Here is a 26,361-nt window from a genome sequence, read left to right as displayed (position 1 = left end):
AGCTCCTGCTTTTTTATCCTCCATTTATTTCCAGAGAAAGCTTAAACTTTAGTTAGATATAATTGAGCTACAAAATTATACATATTTAATGTGTACATCTTGATGAGTTTGGACACATGTGTACACCTGTGATACCATCACAACCAAGGTACTAACACTTGTCACTTCCAAACATTTCCTTGTATTCGTTTGTGAAGGGTTTTTTTTTTTTTTGGTGAGAATATTTAACATGAGATATGAGATCTATCTTCAACATACTTTAAAGTGCACAAAGTCTTATTGTTAATTATATGTACTATGTTGTAGAGATGATTTCTAGAACTGACTCATCTTGCACAACAGGAAATTCATACAAATAATTGAAAAGACATCCTGTGTTCATGAGTTGGAAGAAATAATATAGTTAAAATATCCATACTACCCAAAGCTACCTACAGAATGAATGTAACCCTTATCAATATTTCAATGGCATATTTTATAGAAATAGATAAAAATCCTGAAATTTGTACAGAACTACAAAAGACCCCAAATAGCTAACATGATCTTGAAAAAAAAAGAACAAAACCAGAGACATTACATTTCCTAATTTCAAAATATATTACAAAACTACAGTAATCAAAATGGTATGCCACTGTCATAAAATCAGACATACAGACTAATGAAACAGAAAAAAAGAGTCTAGAAATAAATCCTCATATATATGGTCAATTGACCTTGGGAAAGGTTACCAAGAGCCCATAATAAGGAAAGAATAGCTTCTTAAACAAATGATGTTGAAAAAATTGAATATCCACATGCAGAAGAAAATTGGACCCCTATCTTATACATACAAAAAAATCAATTCAAAATGGATTAAAAACCTAAATATAAGACCTGAAACTGTAAAACTCCTAAAATGAAATGTAAGGGGAAAACTTCTTGACATTGGTCCTGGCAACGATTTTATTTTTAATATCACACCAATGCTCAAGCAACAAAAGCAAAAATAGACAAGGGACACTACATCTCACTAAAAATCTTCTGCAGAGCCAAGGAAACAATCAACAGAGTATAAGGGCATACTACAGAATGGGAGAAAATATTTGCCAACCATCTATCTGATAAGGGGTTAGTATCCAAAATATATAAGAATCTTCTACAGCTCAGTAGCAAAAAAACACAAAAACAAACAACCTGACTAAAAAGTGGGCAAAATACTTGAGTAGACATTTATCCAAAGAAAACATATGAATGGCTACTAGTTATAGGAAAAGATGTTCAGTGTCACTAGTCATCAGATAAATGCAGATCAAAAACCACAGTGAGAAACCTCACACCTATTAGGATGGCTATAAAAAAAAAACAAAAACAAAAACAGAGGAACAAAAAATAATGAGTGTTAAAGAGGACGTGGAGAAACTGGAACCCTTATACACTTTTCGAGGGAATGTAGAATGGTGCAGCCACTAGGAAAAACAACATGAAGTTTCCTCAACAAATTAAAATAGAATGACTATATGATTTAGTAATCTCACCTCTGGGCATATATCCCAAAGAATTGAAATCAGAATCTGAAAGAGATACTTGCACCCTCATATTCATTGCAGCATTATTTATAATAGAAACAACCCAAAAGGTCATTGAAAGATGAATTAATAAAGTGATACATACATACAATGGAATATTATTCAGCCTTAAAAAAGAAGGAAATCCAGCCATTTGTGACAACATGAATGAAACTAGAGGAAATTATGCTAAGTGAAATAAGCCAGAAAGTGAAAGGCAAATATTACGCGATTCCATTTATATGAAGTATCTCAAATAGTCAAACTCATAAAAGCAGAAAATGGAATGGTGTTCACCAGGGGCCAGGGAGAAGGAAAAGTAGGAAATCGTTCTTCAAGGGGTATAAAGTTTCTCTTATGCCAGAGGAAGTCTTAAGTGTATCCGAGTGAGTGGTTGGAGTCTTCACAATAAAATCAACCACTTTTTCTGGCCCTGTCCCTAATCACCCAAACCATTTAACTTACTGACTTTGTCTTACCCCAAGATGTCAAGAAACCAAATTATTAAACTGAATCATGGCCAAACTCAATGTAGTAGCAATTCTTTTTACAATATCCCTGAAGAATGACCATTTAAACTCTGACTGATAATTATGTTAATACTTTTGTTGCCTAATTAATTAAGAGAAGGAATTCAGGCCAGAGGTGAAGCATAGTTAGGTACTCTTCCTTAAAAGCAATTAGCCAGTTGATTTCAACATTTCTACTCTTTGAAAACAGTATGTTTATTTACATTATGCTTCCCCCAACTCCATTCAGGTGTAAACAGAGTGATACGTTAGCCTTCTCTGGTGCATCTGCCAATACAGTATTAACTTCTAACAGCTGAGGATGGCTGGACCTTCACCTCTACTTTATTTCCTCAAAATAACAGTTGTCAGATGCATAAATACAGCACAGACATGTCTATATAAATAAAACCCCAGAAATAAACATATGCAGAGAATCATATGCTCAAACTAAAATACCTTAACATAACTCGATCAATTGATATTTTAGCCATTTTGAGTTCCTGTGATAGTCAAATATTTATTTTCATGATGGTTGATGTGGTCAACCACACACAACGACAACATAGCTGGGAGCCCGTGAGTGTTTAGGTATGCCAGAAAGCAATACAATCATTTTTCTATATTGGGAACAGAGGTTGCAAGCTCCAAGCCAGTACACAGAGGCCAAGCAGATGATATAAATTAGGGAAGCAGTGAAGGACTGGGATCTATTGGAGAGGCTGTGCCCCTGCAAAATAAAGTTCACACCACTCAGCACTAACAAAGGTTTTTTTGTCAACGGATATAGGTTCAGTTTCCCAGATTTTTCTATTTTTAAAAAGAAGTCAGGCAACTAAAAAAAATAAAGAAAATCTCTATACTTTTAAGTGTTGGGAACAAATTCAACTTAAGAATAACCAAAACAAACCACTGACCAAATAAAATATATCTGCAGGCTCATGTACCTCCAGTTTGGTAATTTGTTTCAGACAAATGGGCCATTTTTAGCTTCTTTTCTAAAAGTCTATATTTACATTATTTATTTGTATTCTTAGACATGAATAAAATATTTCTCTAATTTTTAAAAAAGTGCTTAAGCTAAACTACATGGGAAATTTCTTTTAAATAAGTCATCTTAGAGCAATGACCGCTACTTGAGATGGAAGAAGTTGTGCTAGTTATGAGGACAGGGAAGCCAGAAAAAAAGAAAAAAGGGAAAAACACACTTTCTTGTAGAAATTATTATTAAAGACAATCTTAGGGTCACTATCCCATAAAAGTTTGTACAATGATGGAAACATTGTATATCTGCTCTGTCCAATATGATAATCAGTAGCCACATGCAGCTACTGAGAACTTGAAATGTGGCTAGTACAACTAAGGAGCATAATTTTAAATTTTATTTAATTTAAATTAATTTATTTTTAAATTTAAATCGCCACATACAGTTAGTGGCTGCTATATCAGCACAGCACTAGGTATATAACCTAGAATAGAACATCTTGTTCAAAAGATATTATTCCTATGTGCATCCTTACAGATGTCAAATTGATTTCCAGATTGGTTTTACTGATTTATATGTCTAACAATGATTTTTTAAAATATAATTTATGTTCTTCAACACTGGCATTGTCAAGATTTAAAATTTTTGATAGTCACTTGGGCAATAATGGCAGCTCTTGGTCAATCTTTATTTTCCTGATCATGAAGTTTATCATCTTATATTAACCATTTGGCTTTGTACTTTGAATTGCCTGTTCATATACTTTAAATCATGTTTCTACTGGGATATTTGCTTTTCTTTTCTCTCTCCCTTCTCTCCCTCTCTTCCTCTCTGTGTTCCCTTTTTCCTTCCTTCCTACCTAACTTATAGAAGCAATTTACAAATTATTAATTTTTAATCTTTTACCTGTTATGTGAATCAGAAATGTCTTCTCCCAGTCTGTGAATTTTATTTTCACTTTGTTTATGTTTTTTTTTTTTTTGATCAGAGGCTTTACAATTTGAATGTAGTATGGTGGATTTGTCATTTACTTTATGGCTTGTGCAGTTTATCCCTTATTGAAAAAACTCTTGCTGAACCAAAGTCTACTTTATCTGATAATAATATAGCTTGGCCAACATTCCTTTGGTTTAGGGTTGCTGGATTTAGTAAATAAAATTATAGTATACCAGTTAAATTTAACATTTAGATAAACAGTAACCTTTTTTTCCTTTTTTTTGTATAAGTTTGCCATATGCAATATTTGGGACATAATTATAATAAGAATATTCACTATTTATCTAAAATTCAAATGTAACTGGTCATTCTCTATTTCATCTGTCAATTGTATTTTGCTTAGAAAATATCTCTCCATGTATTTTTCTCTCATTTTTCTTCCAAATTTCCAAGAGCCTTATGCATTACGTGTCTCCCTCATAATTAGCATTTAAAAGAAATATAGTTCATTACCCAACATAAGGATCTGTCTCCCAAAAGGCAGATTGAGGCCACTTACATTTATTGTGGTTATTTCTTTTTAAATATTTATCATGCTTTTTGTTGTGTTTACTTTTCTCTTTTTCTGCCCTTTTCTATATTGATTGGGTTTTATTTATTTCTGGCTTTACACTCTACTAACTTGGATAATATAACTCTATTATTTTAGTTGTTGACCTTAATATTTTAAGCAAACTTTTTGTACCTGTAGTTATACTCAGTTATTTGAGAGATCTTCATGCTTTTTTCTCATATTTGAATGAAATGGTTCTCATTATTTGAATTCTTTTTTGTGTGTGTATTTTTCTTTTTGTAAAGTTTTTGGAAGACGGCAATACAATGACCACATCTATGCTTTACAAAGAAAACTCGGCATCTATATGAAGAATAAATGATGGAGCTAGGCTGGAGAAGTACACTACTTGAAGTCAACAAGAAAGCAGCTGGTGAAAGATGTTGAGACACTTATTAGAGGAAGAAGCAGTGAGGATGGAAGGGAGAGAAATATACACTAGAGGCACTGGAAAGTGCATCACCCAACTTACTGAGTCATCAGATGTGATATTCTGAATTTCCTGGGTTAGGTAATAATTAAAATGGAAATTGTAAGAAAATAGCATCTTATTTATTTATCTATTTATTTTTAACAAAACAAAAAATCCAAGATTTATCAAGACAGAATGTTGTTTAAAGATACTGCAAATGGCCAAGGGTAGATGGGAAAGTGAATAGTTTTAGCTACAGCTGCTGTCACATGGGAAAGTTACTACTGTCTTGGTTGGAATGGTGGGTGGGGATGGGTGGGTCGAGAGTGTTGGAAGATTTGGAGTGGGGTGAGAAGGCTTCCAGGGCACAAAGTTGGAAGTAACTCTACTCACACTGGAAAAACCCTCATGGGTAAGGTTAAACATATTGCCAAGATAGGGGGCTCCTGCTTGGAAAACCACTGGGTCCCCACCAAGAGCAATTGTGGTGCTGCTATGGAGTGTGGTTTAGATTGAGATGGCTGTGAAGCTTGGGCTTCAAGGATGAACTTGAAGACCCATTCTCCAGCCCTTCTTCTGCCTTTAGATTTCTCCTCCACACCTGTAGTTTACTATATTTTAAGCACTGGTATGTAATCTTTATATTTAGAATTTGTTATATCTATATTCTCTTGAGGGTCTAGTATTTAGAGCCTGTGACTCTTCCTCCCTGCAGATCAATCCAGAGATTTTGGAGAAGAGAAAATATTGCAGGAAGAAAATATTTTAATTCATTATCTTGAGGATATCAAGGGAAAGATGTGTCTGATATTAACAAAGAGGGCTTGTTCTCATATAGTAATGTCTTTGGCCAAAATACAGAATGAAGGAAGAGAAGCAGACACTTCCTGTCGTGCAGCTCAAGCTACTATATGCTTTTGAGGACACCTACATCACATTCTTTTGGTACCATCATTCAATTCTCCATATTAAAGAAACTTTCAAAAAGGGTTAGTTTTCAACATTTGGTTATCTTTGGATTTCTGGCAACAGTGAGGAGATGGAGTTGCCTCTCTTTATGCAGCCCTTATGCAGCCCAGAATTTACTCTATTTTTTTTTTTTTTTTTTAATGGCGTTTCGCTCTTGCCTTCCAGGCTGGAGTGCAATGGCATGATCTCGGCTCACCACAACCTCCACCTCCCTGGTTCAAGCAATTCTCCTGCCTCAGCCTCCCGAGTAGCTGGGATTACAGGCATGTGCCACCGTGCCCAGCTAATTTTGTATTTTTAGTAGAGACGGGGGTCCCCCATGTTGGTCAGGCTGGTCTCGAACTCCCGACCTCAGGTGATCTGCCAGCCTAGGCCTCCCAAAGTGCTGGGATTACAGGCGTGAGCCACCATGCCCAGCAAGTTTACTCTACTTTCATATGGATTTGTGAGGGCAGTAAATGCAGGTGGGGACATGATGGTGATCCAATATCTATTGGTCTTCTTGTCCATCCATTTTGTCCCTTCCTGGAGAGATGGAAAGGGATATCTGCTTTTAGCACAAACCTGTCAATTCTCTTAGGAAAGGCTCAATTAGCAAAGGTGATTTCCTCACTGTCTATTGGAGGCAGCTCCTCTGCTGAACTGCTGCTCCCCAAAGAGCAATAGCAGCATTTCAGCTGATTTAGGCATGATTGATGGAGACTGTGAGGTCTCAACTGTCAGTTCATTGTATCAATAAGATTGAGCTTTCCTTTGGGGTGTCTAAGACAGTGGATGCAGCACAGATCTCCCACCCTTTTCCACGAAGAAGAAACACCGTATTCAATATTCCAGATTCCCCTGTTTCATTATCTCACGGTCCTCAGAGACCTAGGATTTCAAATTTAAGTTTGTCCTGTACACTGAAGGTAAAAACCTGGCACAATGTACACAGGGTGATACTTTCCTAAAAAGCAAAACAAATGAACAAAAAAACTATATGTTTTCAACAAAACAGTGGAAATTAAAATTTTAAAAACAGAAAAATAAATCTATGTGTAGGCTATAATACAAATATAAACCAGAACCTACCTTTAATAGAAAAGCCCTTTGCCCGAGGGCTTTCTCTGATCACAAGGGCATTCTCATCTTATGGACAAGGAAGGCTGGAAAAGCTTGGGAAGAAAATAAATGAGGAGGAAAATAGAATTAATACTCTGACATTCTCAACCCTCAGGTGGGTTCACCCTGAGTAGTGCTCTGTATAGCCTTCCAGAGGTCCGTTAGCAGTGTAAAAGGTACACACACACACACACACGCCTCTAACAAGATTCCTATAAAGATTAAATGCAATAAAATATATGCAAAGTGTCTAGTTCAAAGTAGATGCCTAATATGCATCCTTACTATTCTTCATTTCAGGAGTTTTCAGTGATACAGATGATCTATCCATTACTTTTCCAGCCACTGGTAATCTCTATTCAGACCCAATTTTTCACACACAATAAATACTTAGAAATATATAGATCAGTGTTTCTCAAAATATGGTTGAGAAACCACTAGCATCAGAATCACTTATGGAGCTTATTGAAAGGGAAATGTCTAGGTTCCACTAAATTTGAGTCTTTGAGGATGGGCTCAGGAATGTGCATTTCATGAGAAGCAATTATTTGTGTAAAGCTAGGGAAAACTGCCTGGGAGGTCTGAGACAGGACTCCTCATCTTTCACCATTGGTAGGAGTCAAACACAACGGAGAACAGACTGAGGATCTGGCTTGAGACTTTGCCAGCTGAAAAATCATTGCTGTTAAGAGTCTGGGCTTTGAAGCTACAAACACTTGAGTCAAAATACTGGTTTTGTCACTTACTTGCTATTGAATCTTGAGCAGGTTACTTACTCATTGTGAATCTCAGTTTCCTCCTATGTAAGACATGAGTAACAATGGTAAACACCTCAGAGGATTTGGAAATGATTAAAAGAGATAATAATGCAGGTACTTTATAAAACCTGGCACTTGGCACAGAGTGAATGACTGCTAAACATCCATCTTTATCACCACTGTCATCGGATTGCAGGAAAGCACTGGAAGTATATGAGTAATAAAGTATTTATTGAAAACTCCCAAAAGTTGAACTGTGGAATGGTGGGTTCCTTAGTGGGACAAGACAGCTAGAAAATAAATCTTAGATTTAAAATTGGGGTGCCATAAAATTTACTATCCAACTACACCATTTATATCCAGGATAAATGCTAAAACCAATGGAATGCATGTAATAGCTGAAATCTGGGATTTGCACAGGCGAAACAGAATATGGTGTCACTTGATTCATAATCTGACCTCCACACTGCAGAGAACTTGTCTTCAAACGGAAAAATACCAGCATTGCACAGTCTGTCACTTTCTGCTGGCATCTAAGTAAAGGTCATCTGTATATGCCCCCAACTGTACAAAAAATCAGAGTTATAGCTATGCTTTCTATATTGGTGTTCAATAAATTACTTCGTTGTTTAGCAGGCTGTATTTTCCAGGAAAAGTTTCTTTTTAGGTTTGTCTCCTATGCAATTATTAAAATTATAAAAATACTGTGTGAGCATGTTATAACTTAGGTTCTGTAGTTGGAAGTGCAAGTATGAGGCAGAGGAGAACCATAAGTAAAGATTTACAATAGTTAGATTATGTGGCTTCTATTCTGGTGTCATCACAGCTGGCTGTGTGATCACAGGGAAATCACTAACCTTTGCTGTGTTATACAACTCCATCACCTGCAAAACAAGAAAAATGCCACCTGCCCTAAGTCCCTCAGAGACTGGTGATAAGATCAAATGAGATGTCAGAGTAAGTGCTTTGAAAAAGTATGACAAAAGAACGCTCATTTTTAGTAAAGAATGGAGACTCACTTCTTAAACAGTGAGCACCCATATCTCCTCCTAAGCCACCAAGTAGAATTGTAAGAGGCAATGTGTAATTATAACAAAGCTCAAAAGATCTGGTCTCCTGGGCCTCATCTTCCTCACCCTCCCATTGTTGTGGCAGGTGATTAATCATCAGGCTTCTTGACTTCTCTCTTTGCTGGCTGGCCACCCTAGGGTCATAGCCACTTTTCAAATCTGTCTTTGGGCTTTGCAGCTACGCAGGGCAAAAAGCCTTCCCTGGTGTTAGGGCATGCCAAAGCTGAACCTGGAGCCACCATTAGCCTAATTGACAGCACGACATTCCCCTGAGGAGAAGAGTGATAATCTAGCTATTTATCTTGTCTGTAGGTTTATCACCACTGTGCTAAGGCAGAGATGCTGAAATATAAAAATGAGGTAATGCACATTCTTCCCAGACTATGTGCTATTAAAGCCAGGTTGGGGGTCAGAAGAATAAAAGGCGAGCATCTGGGATTGTGGTACTCTCTGTTGCTGCTTAATATCTCAAGTGGCCTTGGAGTAAGGGGCTTCTCATGAGGGCACTAAAGGACATCTCATTGTAATTGGGAGCAGGCTGGAGCTGTGTGGTCACTGCTACCTATGGAGTGGCTGCCTGCAAGCGACTAGACTGCTGCTTTTCTGCAAGGCAGGAGAGGCCCATTAGAAACACGAAGGGGTGGTTTAACTCTGCAACAAGATGTGTACAAATGTAAGCCTCCTATTGAAACCCATGCAACAGCTTCCAAAGTTAATTAAAAGCTAATTTTCTAATGAGGTGGCAACACTGGCAACAACATGCTATCAGTATGAGAGCTACAGCCAGCAGCCGGTAAGGGAACAGGCAACCTCCCTCTTACAGGATGGAAGATCCTACCTGCATCCATTAATTAGTCTCCAGTTGTATTGTTTTAATGCTAGCCACCAGTATAGACTGCTATAAAAATCATAAATTGCTTTGGCATTGCCACGGTATTGTCGATACTTATTTTACAGCAAGGCTATTTCTAGGCATAACATCTCAGGCAATGAAACCCACTCCTGGAAATATTAAATCTAGGGGTAATGCCATGGACACTCCGTTAGGTCAAGTGCCATGGACATTTTAATCCTTTTGGCAATTGTTAATTGTAAGCCAGATTTGCAATTAGCTTTAATAGAGAGAAAGTGCCTTAAATTAACCGCACTTATGTTGGTTTTGCCTCTTGTTTCAATTTCAAACACATAGTCAAGCAAGATGACTCTTAGTCATTGTCTTAATGATATGGGTCTCCTGGCCATAGTCAGAATGTGCCAGACACCTGTGGCCATTCCTAGGCATTCTTCACAGGGAGTGTATAATGATGTCATGCAACTAGATGCTGAGCATCACCAAGAAACAACACACATTACTATAGAAACTCCAAGATTCTGGATACTTAGGAGATAGCTTGTTTGTTAAATTCTATCAGTAAATAGTTTGACGAACTATTTAGAGTCTCTAAGATAATCTAAAAAATTGAATAAAACTTTATCATATAGTCACTTAATGGTAAGCAGAAAGTAGAAAAATACTCTTCTCTTATTCTTTGTCATATATTCTCTTTCTCATAATCTCTCTTTTAGATTCTGCCTCATCTCTTCATTCATTCATATTCTCTCAATATCATGTTTTTTCATTGTTTCTTTTTACTCTTGCTGTCTTATACTTATATTCTAGTGCTCCCTAGAGTTATCTGAAGCTTAGAATATGGTGGTAAAGCTACATGGTTATCAATTCATTGAAACTTCAGGAAATCCCACCCCACTATTTCACTGGACAACATTGAGTCATATGCCCACATTCAAGCCAATTACCAGAAAGGGGAATGAGACCATATAGTTTGCTCAAAGTAATGAAGACTGGAGCTAGAACTGGCCTGACCTCTCCAGAAACAATGGCTACAGGGAGGAGTATGGATAAACACCTGGATAAACTTTGGGTTCTGTTTGGCAGGATAAAGGGGAAGATGCCTGCTGGAGGATTATAAGTGTCTGCTACAGAATTATAAGTAGTTTTTAGGGTGTGGCAAACAAAGAGGGGAGAAGAATCTGAAAAATACTCTCAGGATTGTTCCCAGAAAATAAGATGACTAAAGTTGGACCCTCTAGAGAGGAAGGAAGTAGGGCTCCATGTTCTGTGATACTAAAATCTGCACGTGTTAGCAGGTGTGAGCAGAAGTGAGGTTTTAGGAAGAGGAAGCATCACATATCATTGATTTTTAACAAATGTTTGTTGAGCGCCTGGCACTACAGATAGAGTATTAAATAGGACAAAGTACTTACTCTCAGAAAACTTATTCTCTAGTGGAGAAAAGAGATGAAAAGCAAATTAAACATATAAATAAAGTCATTTTAGATTGTGAAGAAACTCAGATTAATACAGCAGAGTTCTTGGCTTAGGACAGAAGCAGTTAACATTAGCTAGGTTTGTCAAGGAAGGCATCTCTGAGGAAGTTATGACAAAAATGAAGTAGTAATGGGAATTTTCCATGAGCTAAATATCTGCTACAAGTGACAATCAGCTAAAAGGCACGTTCCAGAAAATTCTTTACTTGACTTGTGCTGGTTTTACTTGACTTGTGCTTTCTTCGCTTGTGCTTCATTTCTGAAGTGATAATTTAATAACTGTGATTAAGAATCATTACTAAGGACATACAGTCTGCTACAATTTTGTTTAAGTTATTGATTCACTCAATAAATATTCATTAAGTACCTACTATGTGCCAGGCATTATCCTGGTCAAGTGGTGAGGAACAACATTAACAAAACCAAGGACATTCCTGCTCTAGGGGAGCTGACATTCCCATCAAATTCATCATAAACCCATTATAAAATTCATCATCAAACCCATTATAAAACAAGCAAACCAACAATGAGATAGATCCTAAGCACATTTGCAAAGGAGAACACTAGCTTAGAGATATTAACTACCTTGAATTACATTACAGTTCAAAGTACTGAATTTTTAAGTTATGCACACTGCCTTAAATAAACCAATAATACAAAACAACTGTGGTAGAAATTCAGGCAGTAACTAAATCTGATGAAGGTAGTCTTCAAATTATTCAGAGTGAAGACTTATGTGAAACATGAATGTATAGGTGCATTATTCCAGGAAGAAAAGCCCAGAGTATTTTCAAACGGGTTTGTTAATTCAAAACGTATCCAGAATCACCAATTTAGAAGTTACATATACCCCCCAAAGGGAGCTTTCAAGTAGATTCAATGCAAAAGGGAATATTAAAGAAGAGTACATACCAAGAAAGTAGCAGTGATTTCTAAAGAATACCATCAGTGACTCTAAGCCCCCAAATGTATTGAGGTGGGTGAAAATTCCCAAAGACAAATATTTAAAAGTTTTAGTTGTTTATGTTCCAAATAAGAGAAAGGTCAGGGAGGGAAGGTCCAGGTTTGCCTGTTGCTCAGGTCCAGTTGTATAACACTGACAATCAGTAGAAAACCAATCTGATAAGGCCCCTTGAGTTTTCTGCTTTCGTTGTCAAGGAGAATCATCTTCATATAGGAAAGGCAGGACAAATGCTGGTAAAAGGAAGTTGAAGCCCTAAGTTTATAAGAAAACTGTAAGAATTTGTCTGCCTCAATTGTCCCTTAGTGTTTATATGTTACTTATTTAGAACTTTAGGAAACTTAATCAGTTTATCCGTCTACCCTTGGTATTCTTAAGAAATCATGAAGAATTCAAGTTTTGGAAGACTAGAGGTAGGTAAACTTAGTCTTTACATACAAAAGGTCAGAGAACTTGACTCCAGGCAAGAGTCTAGAATGGACTATTTAAAATATATTTTGTGAGTACTTGAAATGAAGTCAACTTTGTTTAACAAAAACCTATCTTCGGCTCATTTTCTTTTGAGATAATGTTTCTCAAATAAAACGTTATGGAAATGCAGTAAACTATACTACATACCACACTGTGTTTAATCAATTCTCTATTTGGAAACTTTTTTTTTCTAGAGCATAGTACAGCATGACCTTAGATATTAAATATAAAAACTGGCAAACTAAATGGAAATAGTATGACCTACTCAAATATATCTCTTACTGAAAGAACAATTTAGAAGCTAAATAAATGTAGTTAAAAAAAACTGGCTCTAGAGTCAGACATTTTTATTTGGCAACCAAGATCCATTATTTCTAGAATATGATCTTGAAAAAAATTATCTAAGCTTTAGATTCCTCAAAGTAAATCGGGAATAACAATATTATCTATTTTCTGTGGTTCTGTGAGGATCAAAGACAATGATACACTTAAAGTGTTTACCAGTGGGCCTAGGGTGACAGAGTGCTCAATAAATGATAGCTTTCGTTGCTATTTATTCCTTGCTAATTAAACATAGTGGTTTTGGTAGTTGTAAACCTAAGCAATGCTCAAGGAAAAGGGGCCAATATAATAGCATAATAAATTTAAAAACTGTTAAAGAAATTATCATATGAAGAATATTAGTAATAAGCCCTAATCTTCTCACATGTTAATATAACGCTCCATTAAAATCATATTAATAATCATTAATGTTAATTTTATTTCAGAGTGAGCCCTGCCAAAGTAGTCAGAGAACTGTGAAGTCATGCATAATGAATGCCTAAAACATTATAAAATCATGTGAAAAAACAGTATTGATGCACACATAAATGGCTCACTGAAAATAATGAAGAAAACACGACCACTATAATTTGCATATTTTGGTGCCCAGTTAGAGCTGTGGAAAAGTACTTCCCCACGAATCTGTGCTGTACCCACCAGTCACTGAGATGCCTTGTTAAGCACCATGCACCCAACCAGACAAGAAATTCATTTTTCAGTCCTTAATTTGGGAGTGTGCTAGGCAGTTCTGGAGGCTGCTAACTAAATGACCATTTCCTAGTGACTAGTACTGTGCTATGGTAATATGAGGCACATTCCTATTTACTTATTCTTTATTCAATCCACTGACTGAGTTCCAGCTACAATACAATGACAATCTAGGAAAGAAAAAATTAGACATGCAGTCAGCCCATGGAAAGATAGCAGGCTACAGAAATAATTCTAATGCTTAACGGGCTGTGGAAAGTGCCTTATGAAAGGTACAGTTGAAATACTCTGATGAGAAAATGTAATTTCAGTTGAGTCTTGAAGCACCAATACTAGAGATCTGTGACTGAGTAGCTAGTGACAATGGAGAAGGAACCTAGAAAGTAGGCACAGAATGATCCAAGAGCAGAGAGGGGAATCATAGGTGAGCATCAGGGAATAGAGGAGGCTAATTAGATTGGGACTAGGGGTTCATGTAGATAAGACTTTGAAGAGCTAGAAGAGGACCTCAGACTGAACCCTAAGAACCACTGAATTTTAGGGCCAAAGAGAAAAAAAGGGAGGCCACAGAGTAACCTGTAAAGAATCAGAAAGGAAAGTGAAAAGGTAGGAAAACATGGTATGACAGAAGCCACAAGAAGGAAAGGTATCAAGCAGAAGATAGTTTCAAACAGTATCAAATGCCAGAGAAAAGCAAAGTAAGAACTGAAAAGTGTCCACTGAATTGGGCATTTAGGAGATTATTAGTAAGCTCAGCTAGAGCAGATGTGGTGGAGATGTAAGAATATAAGCATAAATACAATAGATCAGGAATGAAAGGAAGGTGAAAAGGAGATATAGTGAATGGAGATGAAACTTAATAGAGAAATGTGACATTCGGTTAGAAGAGAAGACAGAAATGGTAGCATTCAAGGCCTGAAATAAGATGCTCACAGTAAGGAAGAATAGGGAAGGATTCAACAGTGAGCACAGATGTGAAATGGACAGGATACGAAGCCACCACGGATTGGCATTTGGCTGAGAGGGAAGGAAGAGGAATTGTGTAGGTTTTTACAGAAAGATGTGCCATTAATAGAAGCAGAAAATGTTAGAAGATGAAGAGAACAGAGAAAGAAAGTAATGGAGTCTTCCTTTGGATGATCTCAATCTAAGGTCTTTTTGAATCTTATTTTCTAGATCAATGGTATCTAAAGTAGAGATTATGCATCTTCAGGCATTCAATATGTTCTCTGCTCATTGGCATCTCCGCAGTGCAGTTTATGTGCTACAATATTGCAGGTGGCTAATTTTGTAAAAATTAGAATTTTTATAATACTTTTAATGAAACTAGAGTTATAATAAAAATCTTTTTACAATGCAGAATTACAGAGGTTATCTTGTAATATAGTACTTAAAAGAGTGGTAAAACAAGAGATGTCACATAAAACTTAAGAGATTTCCTGGGCTTAATTTGCTGATTTTTAAAACTTTTTCATAGGACTTCTCTATTTTTACTCATTCCCCAGATTTCTTCAAATTTTATGGCTGAAAATGTCACCTTATATGACTCCCATATTTGCATTTCCAGCCTGGACTCCTCTCCAAAACTCAAGTCTTAGATATTCAACCATCTATTCAACATCTCTACTTTAACCAACTAACAAGTATTCTTTGAGCACTTACTGTACGCCAGGCACTAGTTTTAGCACTTTGAACACAACAGTAACCAGACAGAAATCTCTGCTCCTGTGGATCTTTCATTCCAGTGGAGGGAAAATGAAAATAGACAATATGCATAATAACTAAGCAGAATAGATGGGATGTTCAAAAGTGATAAGCATTGAGTAGTAGAGAGGTAATATTATGGCAAGTGGCTTAGAAGTGCTCTGGCAGGACAGGAGGCATCAGGTTGAAATCTTAAATAGGGTAGTTAGGGTGGTACCTCAATAAAGAAGGTGACATTTGGGGAAAGATTAGAAAGAGGTGAAAGAGTGTGTAGTACAGAAGAGTCATTGTAAAGCCCCTGAGGTCAAAGCATATCTGGAGAAATCAAAAGAAGTCTGAATTATGGTTGTGGCAGAGTAAGTGGGGCAAATGGAAATGCTGATCTCCCCCTTGTCTGTCTTCTTTTTCTAAATAGCACTTCTCACCACCTGGAATAAAATGTGTGTTATATTTGCATGCATTTTTTTTCATTTTTAAATTTTATATCTCTGTTTACCTACTTCTCCAGAATGTGAGTCCTATAATAGAAATTCATCAGTTTTAGTTTGCTGCTGTATTTCCAATAGCTAAAAAGTATCTTGCATGTAGTAGAAACTCAATAAATATTTGTTGAGTGAATAAGTACATTAAAAAGAATATAGCATCTACTAAAAATACAAAAAATTAGCTGGGTGTGGTGGCGGGTGCCTGTAGTCCCAGCTACTCGGGAGGCTGAGGCAGGAGAATGGTGTGAACCTGGGAGGTGGAGCTTGCAGTGAGCCTAGAGCCGCACCACTGCACTCCAGCCTGGGCGACAGAGTGAGACTCTGTCTCAAAAAAAAAAGAATACAGCAATACAATATGCTTGTATCTGCCTATATTTATATATCTTTTGATTTAAGAAAGCAAAAATTTGGGTGTTCTTATAATCAGACAGAGAACAGGGAACAAATAATTTACATATTTTTAAATGAATATGAAGGTTTCATGAAGTCTGGGAGGCTAAAGAGCAAAACCACAAATATATAAATATTAACAGAGGATATATCTGGGCAATATAATTTGGGTTTATTTTTTATTAGCTTTTGTATTTTTTGTATAATGAACATATAATTGTATGTTAAAGAGTAACAAAACTATAATTTTATCTATCTATCTATCTGCATATACATACGATCTAAACCTGTGATCTGCTGAATTGATTTGAACTTTTAAAGTAGAGACAAGCGGGTCAGTGTATGTGAGCCTTGATTTGGGATCTTATTATAATTTTTGGTTGAGTAGACTATAATTGTGGTGTACCTCCACAAGCCACAATTTAATGAACCTGGAGCCTCATTTCTAGGACCAAAGAGAATTGGGAACCTGGAGCTCGATAATGCTGTTTTGTTTCATTAAATGTTCTTACTGTCTGTGTGGAAATAAATGTGACTTATCCCTGACAGATGATAAAAGGCAGCAGACATCATTAGTGTCCATCACATGATTCCTGACACCTACCAGAGAAAGGGCCTCTTGCTCATGATCAGAAGTAAAATCTTTCTACCGATTGATTTGAAATTGCTTCTTAACTTCAATGTTCAGATCTAGCCATGAAACCAAGAGTGGTTTCCTATTCCAACCTTAAAAACCTTCTTCTGAGGTTTTAAATCATTTCAGCTCTGTATTTCAGGGTGTTTCAAGGGACAGCCATGTTCACAAAGGAAGGAGGCTCCGTGGAATGCTTTATTAGAATTTCAAAAAAGTGCCATCTCTCAAACTGCTCATTACCAGGAGCAACCTGATGCCAAGCGATTTATGGTTATTAAAACATATAATTTGCATTTAAATTAAATGAATTAATAAATAGCAGAGATTAAAATAATGTGTTATATTTTCTTATTGTTTGTTGCCTTAATTTTTACACATGCTAAAATAAAGAATAAAATTTATGGGTCTTCATTTATTTTTGTTTTTTTTTTGTATAGAGTAGGTATTGAGAAAAATAAGAATTGGAGAAATTAGTCTCTATTATTTCCAGATCTTTCATGAGAATATGTTCTTAGATGCATGTTTTCCTCAAAATATGGCTGCTTTAAAAAAGAACTATATTTTATTTGTTTTAGAAGATATTTCTCAATGTTTTCAATGTAAGAAACTTTTAAAGAACATGAATAACCCAAATGCTTTGCTTCCAGTTTCTTATATAAAATGCTTTCAATAAATAATAATCTTAACATCAAATAATTAATATTTATTGAGAAACTATCATGTGTAAGTTATTATACCAGACAGTATGGTGAAAATCAAAAGTATAAGACCCCCCCTTTACATAAAGTATTGAGTTCAATTATGGATATACAACTTAAGGCAGGCCTCAAAAAACTTTTTAAATGCAAAATATAAAAATTCTATAAAAAACAATTCCAAGGTGATTTTACTGCATATGGTCAACCTGGAAAGCGATTGATTCAAAAACTCTCTTTCCAAGTAAATTCTGAGACTTGGAAAAACGGTGCCCTCCTGAACCTGAATCTCTCCTCAAGTCCTCCCCACAGATGATAGTATCAAAAAACAGTGCAGATGAAATTACAAGTGATTCAAGACTTTAGTATTCCCAGGAAATAGAAAATCCTATGAACATCAGTTTGTCTATAAATACAGATATAAATGTCACATCACAACAAACCTCCTGACATAACTGTCAGCCCATGGGTGAAGAAGAAAGAAAGAAGAAGAGAGAGAAAGAAAGAGAGAAAGAGAAAAAAGAAAGAAAGAGAGAAAAAGAAAGAGGAAGGAAGGAAGGAAGGGAAAGAATGAAAGAAAGAAAGAAAGAAAGAGGAAACTAAGACACATCATAAAAATGTAGAGCACATAGACAAGGCACAGACCCCAGAGAAAGAAAGTACAATACTAAGTGGAAACACTCTGGGTATGGTATCTTGTAGTTCACAACACTTGGTATAGGAAAGATGTTTAAAAGTGAGTAGTATTAAAGCAGCCAGTAGCTTTGTAAAGCATTCCTTCTTAGAAAAAATCATAAAAGTAGAGAGAGAATTATGTCCTGATGATGTAGGAGAAATAAGAAAGAAGAAGAGGAGATAATTGAGGATCTTTCAGAAATTAAACAGTAACAGGTCATGCCAGTTCTTTGCTTCTCCCATACCACAATGACATTCATTAAAGAAATGGCCTCACTATACTGACAGAAGCAGGGATTTCTGGGCTGAGAACCCTACCACTACCCCCAAAATGCCCAGGAATAGGAAAAAAAGAAAAAAAAAGCCAATGACATATAGAGCTAATGGAAGAAGAAAACAGAAAATTTAAGTCAAAATACTTCAGCCACTGAAATGTTATTTATCAAAAAAGAAGAAAACTGCCACAAAACCAAAGAATAGTCTAACACAATTTTTTTCAGTTCAGCTTAATTTCAAATTTAATTAAAAAAATCTCAAACAGCTTTTGGAAATTAGATATAGATATGTAGATATCAATAAGGATATAAATATAAACTAGAATCAGAAATTTAAAACAAAGAATATCAGTGGAAAAAAGAGGAAGTAATGCAATAAAAGTTTATTGATCTTAGTAAAGAAATATAAGGAAAAGACAAGTCCATTTCAGAAATAAAAAATAAAAGATATCCCAGATTTATAACAGATTCTACTGAAAGTTTAATAAGGGACTTTGAAGAAAAGCAGAAAAACAACAAAGAGAATAAAAATAAGATAAATAAATAAAAGGGTCAAAGAAAAGATGCTTGAAATGGAAGATATGCAAAAAATGTTTAACACACATATAATTGAAGTCTCTGGAGAAAAATTAACAGTCTAATATAACTGATATATAAAACTATAATCTTAAAAATCAGAACCAAAAAAAAACTTATTTTTACATATTCTATGGCCCCATTGTATGCATGGAAAACTCAAAAGTAAGAAAGTCTGAGATGGCTCCTAGAAAACAACTAGAATTTAAAGAAAAAAAATCATTGAAGGTACACAGGCAATAAGATCAAGTTACTTACAAGGGTGAAAAATTAAACTGCAGAGAAAGCAGAGTAAGATTATTGGCTGTTTTATAAGTAATAGATGAGAGTAAAAGGGTATAATGTAAGATTTACAGTCCACATAGTAAAAGGTAATTTATTTAAAAAAGTATATTAAGGGCAATAAAAGTATAAATACTAAAGTAACCATTAGAATAAAATTACCCACTTTCAAAAACACCAAAATGTTTTTTAAATAGCAAGGAAGCACTGAACAGAGAAACACAGTATATATAACAAAATACACACAGTAGCAGCAACATAAACTTAGGTATAGAATTGATACCAACATATCAGCCACATCAAAAAGTAAGAATAGGTTTAATTCATCTGTTGCAAGGAAAATTTTCAAATTGGCTCATAGAGCAAATCCCAACTTTATTTTCTATGTGAGGGGCAGACAATATACAGTGATTCAAAAAGGCCAAAATTACAGGGATGGGAAACGATATAGCAGGAAAATTAAACAATAAAACAGGAAGAACTGCAATATTCATATAAGAAAAAGCAGAATTCAGGCCAAAGCATTACGGATACTCTATAACACTTAAAGCTGCAATTCAAAGATGTAACAGTTATGAATATCAACACAGCAAATAACAGAGTCACCACCTTCGAAAATCACAAAGTACAGAAGATGCAAGGAGAAAAAACATAATAAAAGATGAGTTTAAAATATGACTCTCAGTAGAAACAAGTCAAATTAAGAAAAAATAAGTAAGGATATAGAAGATCTATGAAGCATAATTAATAAGTCTCATTTTTTATATCAAAACTGGACAATATTCCTTATAATAGACTGTATCCCCTTCTTCAGTATGAAAGAATCATTCCCATAAATGGATCACATATTAGGTCAAATAGAAAACATCAGCAAACCTCATAAAACAGAAATATTGCAAGCAACTCTAATTACACCATGGTAAAATTTAAATTTAAAAATTAAATTTTAAACATAAAGCTCTTCTACCTGTAAGTATATGTATATGTACGTCTGTATAAATAAAAATAAAATGTATTTTATATAATATAAAACTTTCTATTAAAGAACTCTTGGATAAAACACATACATATATAAAACACACACACACACACACATATATATATAGCACAAATATACATGTAACTCCTTATTAAATGACACTTGGATAAAAGGGAAAATCCAAACAGAAATTACAGAATTTCTGAATGATGAATTTCTGTAAAAAACTAAAACAGATATATGAAAGGATATTTAACATCTTAAACATCTAGATCAGTAAAATAAAATAATTTTAAAATGTAAATTACATTTTCAACTTAAGAAAATAAAAATGTAGTAAAATACTAAAACCAAGAACAGCACACACAGTAGGTTAAAAACCATAAAAATATTAGATCAAAAAAGAAAAATCTTTATTCTTTGAAAATAATCAACAAAAAAACCACTAGATAAATTAATCAAGAAAAGGTGAGAAAATCCAAATATACAACATAAGAATGACAAGGGGAAATAATTATTGATACAGATAAAACATTTTAAATAAAAAGAGAATACTTTTCTAAGCTAGTAAGAGACTACTTAGTGATAACTTGAAGACCTAAGTGAAATAGATAATTTCTTAGGAAAATACAACTTACCAAAATTAACCTCAGTAGAAATACAAATTTAAATAGGCCAATTCCCAAGGAAGAAAGAGAGAAAATACCAAAGAAGCACTTCACAAAATAACAAGACATAGATGACTTTTCTTAGGTAGAAATAACACATCATAAATTGATTCAGTGTATATAGTGAAGAAAAACTCCTAAATTCTTTTTATAAAACAAGTGCAACGTTGGTGCTCACTTCTGAAAAATGTATCACAAAAAATTAAGGAACAATATCGTATATGACTTTGATGCAAAAATAAAAAATAATTAGCAGACACACCTCCTCATAAAAAAAGTAACACAGCAAGGCAAGTAAGATTGATACCAGTAATGCAAGGATAGTACAATATTATGAAATGTATCCCTATAGTGAGACTTTCACATAGAAAAGTAATATGATTATTTCCATAGATGCTGAAATATATGATGAAAACATTCAATAACTATTTTAGTAAAACTTAGAGAACAGAAATGTATGGATACTTCTTTAACATAAACATACACTGGATATATATATTCATGCATTTATTTTATGTATTCATGAATTATATGTAAATTATGTATTTATACATTATGTACTACATGTTTATATAAAATATATAAATACAGTTTTATATATGTAAAATTTTATTAATTATATTACTCATATACAATTATATATTCACTTATTTGTATATTATATAATGGTATATAATTTTATAAATTATATATGATAAATTATATATGTGATTTGATAATTTGGTAACTTATAATCCATTTTGTATTTTATATAATTGAAAAATAACTAATTACATACCATGGACTAGATATACGTATATATTCCCCCCCACCCCACCCCACACACACACATAGGCACACACAGAATCAGTCCTAAAGTAAAGCCAGATTTTTATTTAGTAGTAAAACACAGTAATTCTTAGTAAGGTCAGGAGTAATGATGGCCACTATCTCTATAATCATTTAACATTATGTTGATGGCACTAATTACTCAATGTTCTTAGATAAGCGGTAACAATTAATGACATAAATTGGAAAGTATGGAAAGGAGGGGGCAACTCAATAAATGGTACTGGGACAAGAAACATAGAACTAACATGAATGTGACAGGTGGCAAGAAGTGCTCGAGAGACAATTAAAGCAGGGTAAAGGGGGATGTCCCAGGGTGGGTGAAGAAGTTATGATTTTACGCTGGGTGATCAGGGTAGGCCTCACTGAGCTAGTATTAGGCCAATGGAAAAAAGTTAAACCTCACACCATGTACAAAATCAATGCCAGATGAGATTAAAGACTTAAGTGTAAGAGCAAAAGCACTGTAAGAGAAAATACAAACATATTTTCATGACCCTGGGGCAAGAAGCCTTTCTTTAAATCTCAGTAATTGTTTAAAATGACAAACATTGATGTGTTTGATTACATTAAAATCAGGAACTTTATTAATAGATACCACAAAGAAAGTGAAAATAGAAAACGCAATCTCTAATAGTATATTTGTGACACACAAATACACACATGAAACTGATGAAGATTAATATTAGAATATAGATATAAGTAATTCTTACTCTTTTTAAGACACAAAAAGTTTTCAAATGTGCAATAAATGTGAACAGAGCTTTCAGAGAGAAAATATAAATGGATAAAGTATATTGAAAGATGTTCAATTTCAATAGTAATAAATAAAATAAAAATTTTAAAATGAAATATTTTTATACACACTTCAAAATGGCAAAAATTAAAATAGCCAAGCAATACCAAATGTTGGTAAGCTGGGCTCTGAATACATGGGTATTCATTTTATTATTTCACTGACATATAGATATATATACAATATACGCATCTTTTATAAGTGAATCATTTCAGATTACAAAATGAAGAGAAAATGGAGATCAGACATGATTAGCGCGTCCATGAAAAAGTTACACGGTAAACTTTCAAAAACTCTCTAAGAATTAAATATCTATTTCTAAGACATTATTTAGCTATTGTATTAGTCCATTCTCACACTGCTATAAAGACATCCCGAGACTGGGTAACTTATAAAGAAACGAGGTTTGACTCACAGTTCCGCATGGCTGAGGAGGCCTCAGGAAACTCGCAATCATGGCGGAAGGAGAAGAGACACATTTTACATAGCAGCAGGGAAATGCATGTGTCAGCGCGGGAAAAACTTCCATTTATAAAACCATCAGATATCGCGAGAATTCACTGACTATCATGAGAGCAGCACGGGGAAAACTGCAATCACTTTCCACCAGGTCTCTCCCTCAACATCTGGGGATTGCAATTCAAGATGAAATATTAGGTATTGAAAATTCTACATTACAAAAGGTATTAAAAAAACTGCATCAGGAGTTTTGTCTTAGAGTGTGTCTAAAATTTCTTGAAAAAAACACTAGCTGGCCGGGCACGGTGGCTCACGCTTGTAATCCCAGCACTTTGGGAGGCCGAGGCGGGCGGATCACGAGGTCAGGAGATCAAGACCACGGTGAAACCCCGTCTCTACTAAAAATACAAAAAATTAGCCGGGCGTGGTGGCGGGCGCCTGTAGTCCCAGCTACTCGGAGAGGCTGAGGCAGGAGAATGGCGTGAACCCGGGAGGCAGAGCTTGCAGTGAGCCGAGATTGCGCCACTGCACTCCAGCCTGGGCGACAGAGCAAGACTCCGTCTCAAAAAAAAAAAAAAGAAAAAAGAAAAAACACTAGCTTATTTATTTGATAAAAGCAACATCTTAAAGTCTTTCCTCCTTTCTTTTGAAAACAAAACAAAGTTGCAGTACCACTAGGGATGTGACCAGCAAGGTGGGTTAAATGCAGACATCTCTCATCGTTACATGTGATGTCCCCCATCTCTCACAAGCACGGTAGTCAGTATAGGAATTGAATCAACAAATAGTATGGAATTAAGAGTGCTTGGACAAAAAATAAAATACAATGCCTCTAATAAAAGACTCAAAGTAACTGAAAAGAAAGTCTCATTCTACTCTTCCCGATTTCCACATTATATTCACTGGAATTTTCCCATAGTTTTCACATAATTTCACAGTGCTAGGGCAGTGGTTCTCAACAGTACAGATAGGGGTGATTCTGGACCCCACAGACATTTGAAAATGTCTGGAAACATTTTTGGTTTTGATAACAGGCAGGAGAGGTACTGCTGGCATGTAGCTGCATACTAGCATCCAGTGATGCAGCTAAACATTCTACAATGCACACGGCAGACACCCACAACAAATAATTATCTGGCCTCAAATGCCAATAATGCCAACATCAAGAAACTCTGTTCTAGGGAGTGTAGTATTAATTATTCAAAAATATTTACCGTGTGCCTGTTATGGGTCTGCAACAATGCTTGGCATCAGAGATACAGCAGTAAAACCCAGAGTTCCTTTCTTAAGGATCTTAGAATCCAGTGGGAGAATCACACAAATAAATTGATAACTATTGTGAAATAAATAAAGTCAAGTGTGGCTTTCCCTACTTGGAATACCGTCTCATCCTTTTTTTTTTTTTTTTTTTTTTTTTTTTTTTTTTTTTTTTTTTTGTTTGATGAAACAATCACCATCTCTCAAGATTACATCATAAGAACAGGAGTAAGTTGTGTTTTTGTTTTTAAGGTTCACTGATTTGTTGCAAGCACAAAGGACAGTGACAGGCATGTAGCAAGTGCTCAATAAGTATATTTCTTGAATGAACAATGAATAAACTCAAGTATCAGTTCCTTTTTGAAGTGTTCTTTAATTTTTCAGTGAATAAAGCAGACCCATCTTTTTTCACAGTGCTTTTGCTGTGGAATTGTGACAGATGACATATTAGCATCTAGAAGGGCAAGAGTTATCGGACAAATAAATATAGAATGAATGAGTGAATACTGAATAAACGAATATAGAATGTAATGGAAACTAGCAGGCAGATCTACTAGGTATATGGACTCAAGTTGTAGCTCAACAAAACATTTTCCTTCTAGTCCTCCCATAAGTTAAACACATAGAGACCGGAATCTTTAAACAAGATAGAATTGCTTCACATTAATATTTTATAACTGCTTTTTCACCCACTCCTAAATTAGACATTTACATTACTTTCACTTTTTTGGTCATAAACAGTGATGCGGTTAACACATTTTTGCATACTACTGTCATTGTCACATATAGACGAATTTCTGAAGTATATATGAAATGTAAAGCTTTTGAAACATAAGTGCGTTCCAGAAAGTGTGTGAGATTATCATTCCCTCAAGCAGTGAATGAAAGAGATTGTTTCTTCACATCCTTAATTAACACTGAGTACCAGGCTGCATGTTAGATTTTAATTTAATGTGTTATAATCCAACAGTATTTCCTTTATGATTTCTAACTCATCAATCAACGCCTAGAAATAATTTTCCCTACAAAAAGATTCTAAAAATGTCTACCTATAATTTCTTCTAATACTTTTTATGGTTTCATTTTTTATATAGAAATCATAAATTCCACCAGAATTCATCTTGTTTTAAGTCATGATATAGGCATCTTTTAATTTCTAAAAGGATACTAAATTGTTCCAATACATTTAATTAATAATCTATCTTTCCATCTGCATGACATATATAATGCATTAAATGAATATTTATATTTAGATCTGTTTCTGGACACTGCATTTTTTTCTGTTGATCTGTCTACTTTTCATTGACTATGACATTATTTTAGTTACTATAACTTTATAATATACTTTAATATATTGCAAATCAAGGTTTCCTTTTCTGTTTACAAAATAGAGGAAAATTTATATTTGTACAATGTTGAACCTTCCTATCCATGGAGACAGTTGGTGTCTTTTTAATTAAAACTTCATTATGTTATCCTGTAGAGCTTTTTTTTCAATGAACACTCATACATTTCTGCTAATTTTTTCTACATAGTCCATAATTTTAATTGCAATCGTGAAACACGTTTTTCTATTATGATATTTAACTAATTATTCTAATTATTGTGTTTATATAGAGAATAAAACTATTGATTATTACATACTTATTATCTAAAGAAACATGTTATATAAATCTTATACAATATTTTCTTAGTTTTCTAGTCAACCACATAATCTTAAAATTTTAGTTTTTTCCATTTTTTGCCATATTTATTATTTATTCCTGCTGTCTTAAAAACTGAATTACACTGGCTATCACTTTCAGAAAAATGTGTAACAGTGTAAAAGCATTAAACTGTCATGATTTTAATGAGAATACTTCTAATATTAAGCATGATAATTGAATTCTCATCTCAGTACTGAAAAGAATGATGATGGCAATGGGCTGAAACACATCATATATATAAAATATATAACTAGATTATAATAATA

The sequence above is a fragment of the Nomascus leucogenys genome, chromosome 16, assembly GCF_006542625.1.
Source record: "Nomascus leucogenys isolate Asia chromosome 16, Asia_NLE_v1, whole genome shotgun sequence".
Lineage (NCBI taxonomy): Eukaryota > Metazoa > Chordata > Mammalia > Primates > Hylobatidae > Nomascus > Nomascus leucogenys.
This window is presented reverse-complemented; position numbering follows the sequence as displayed.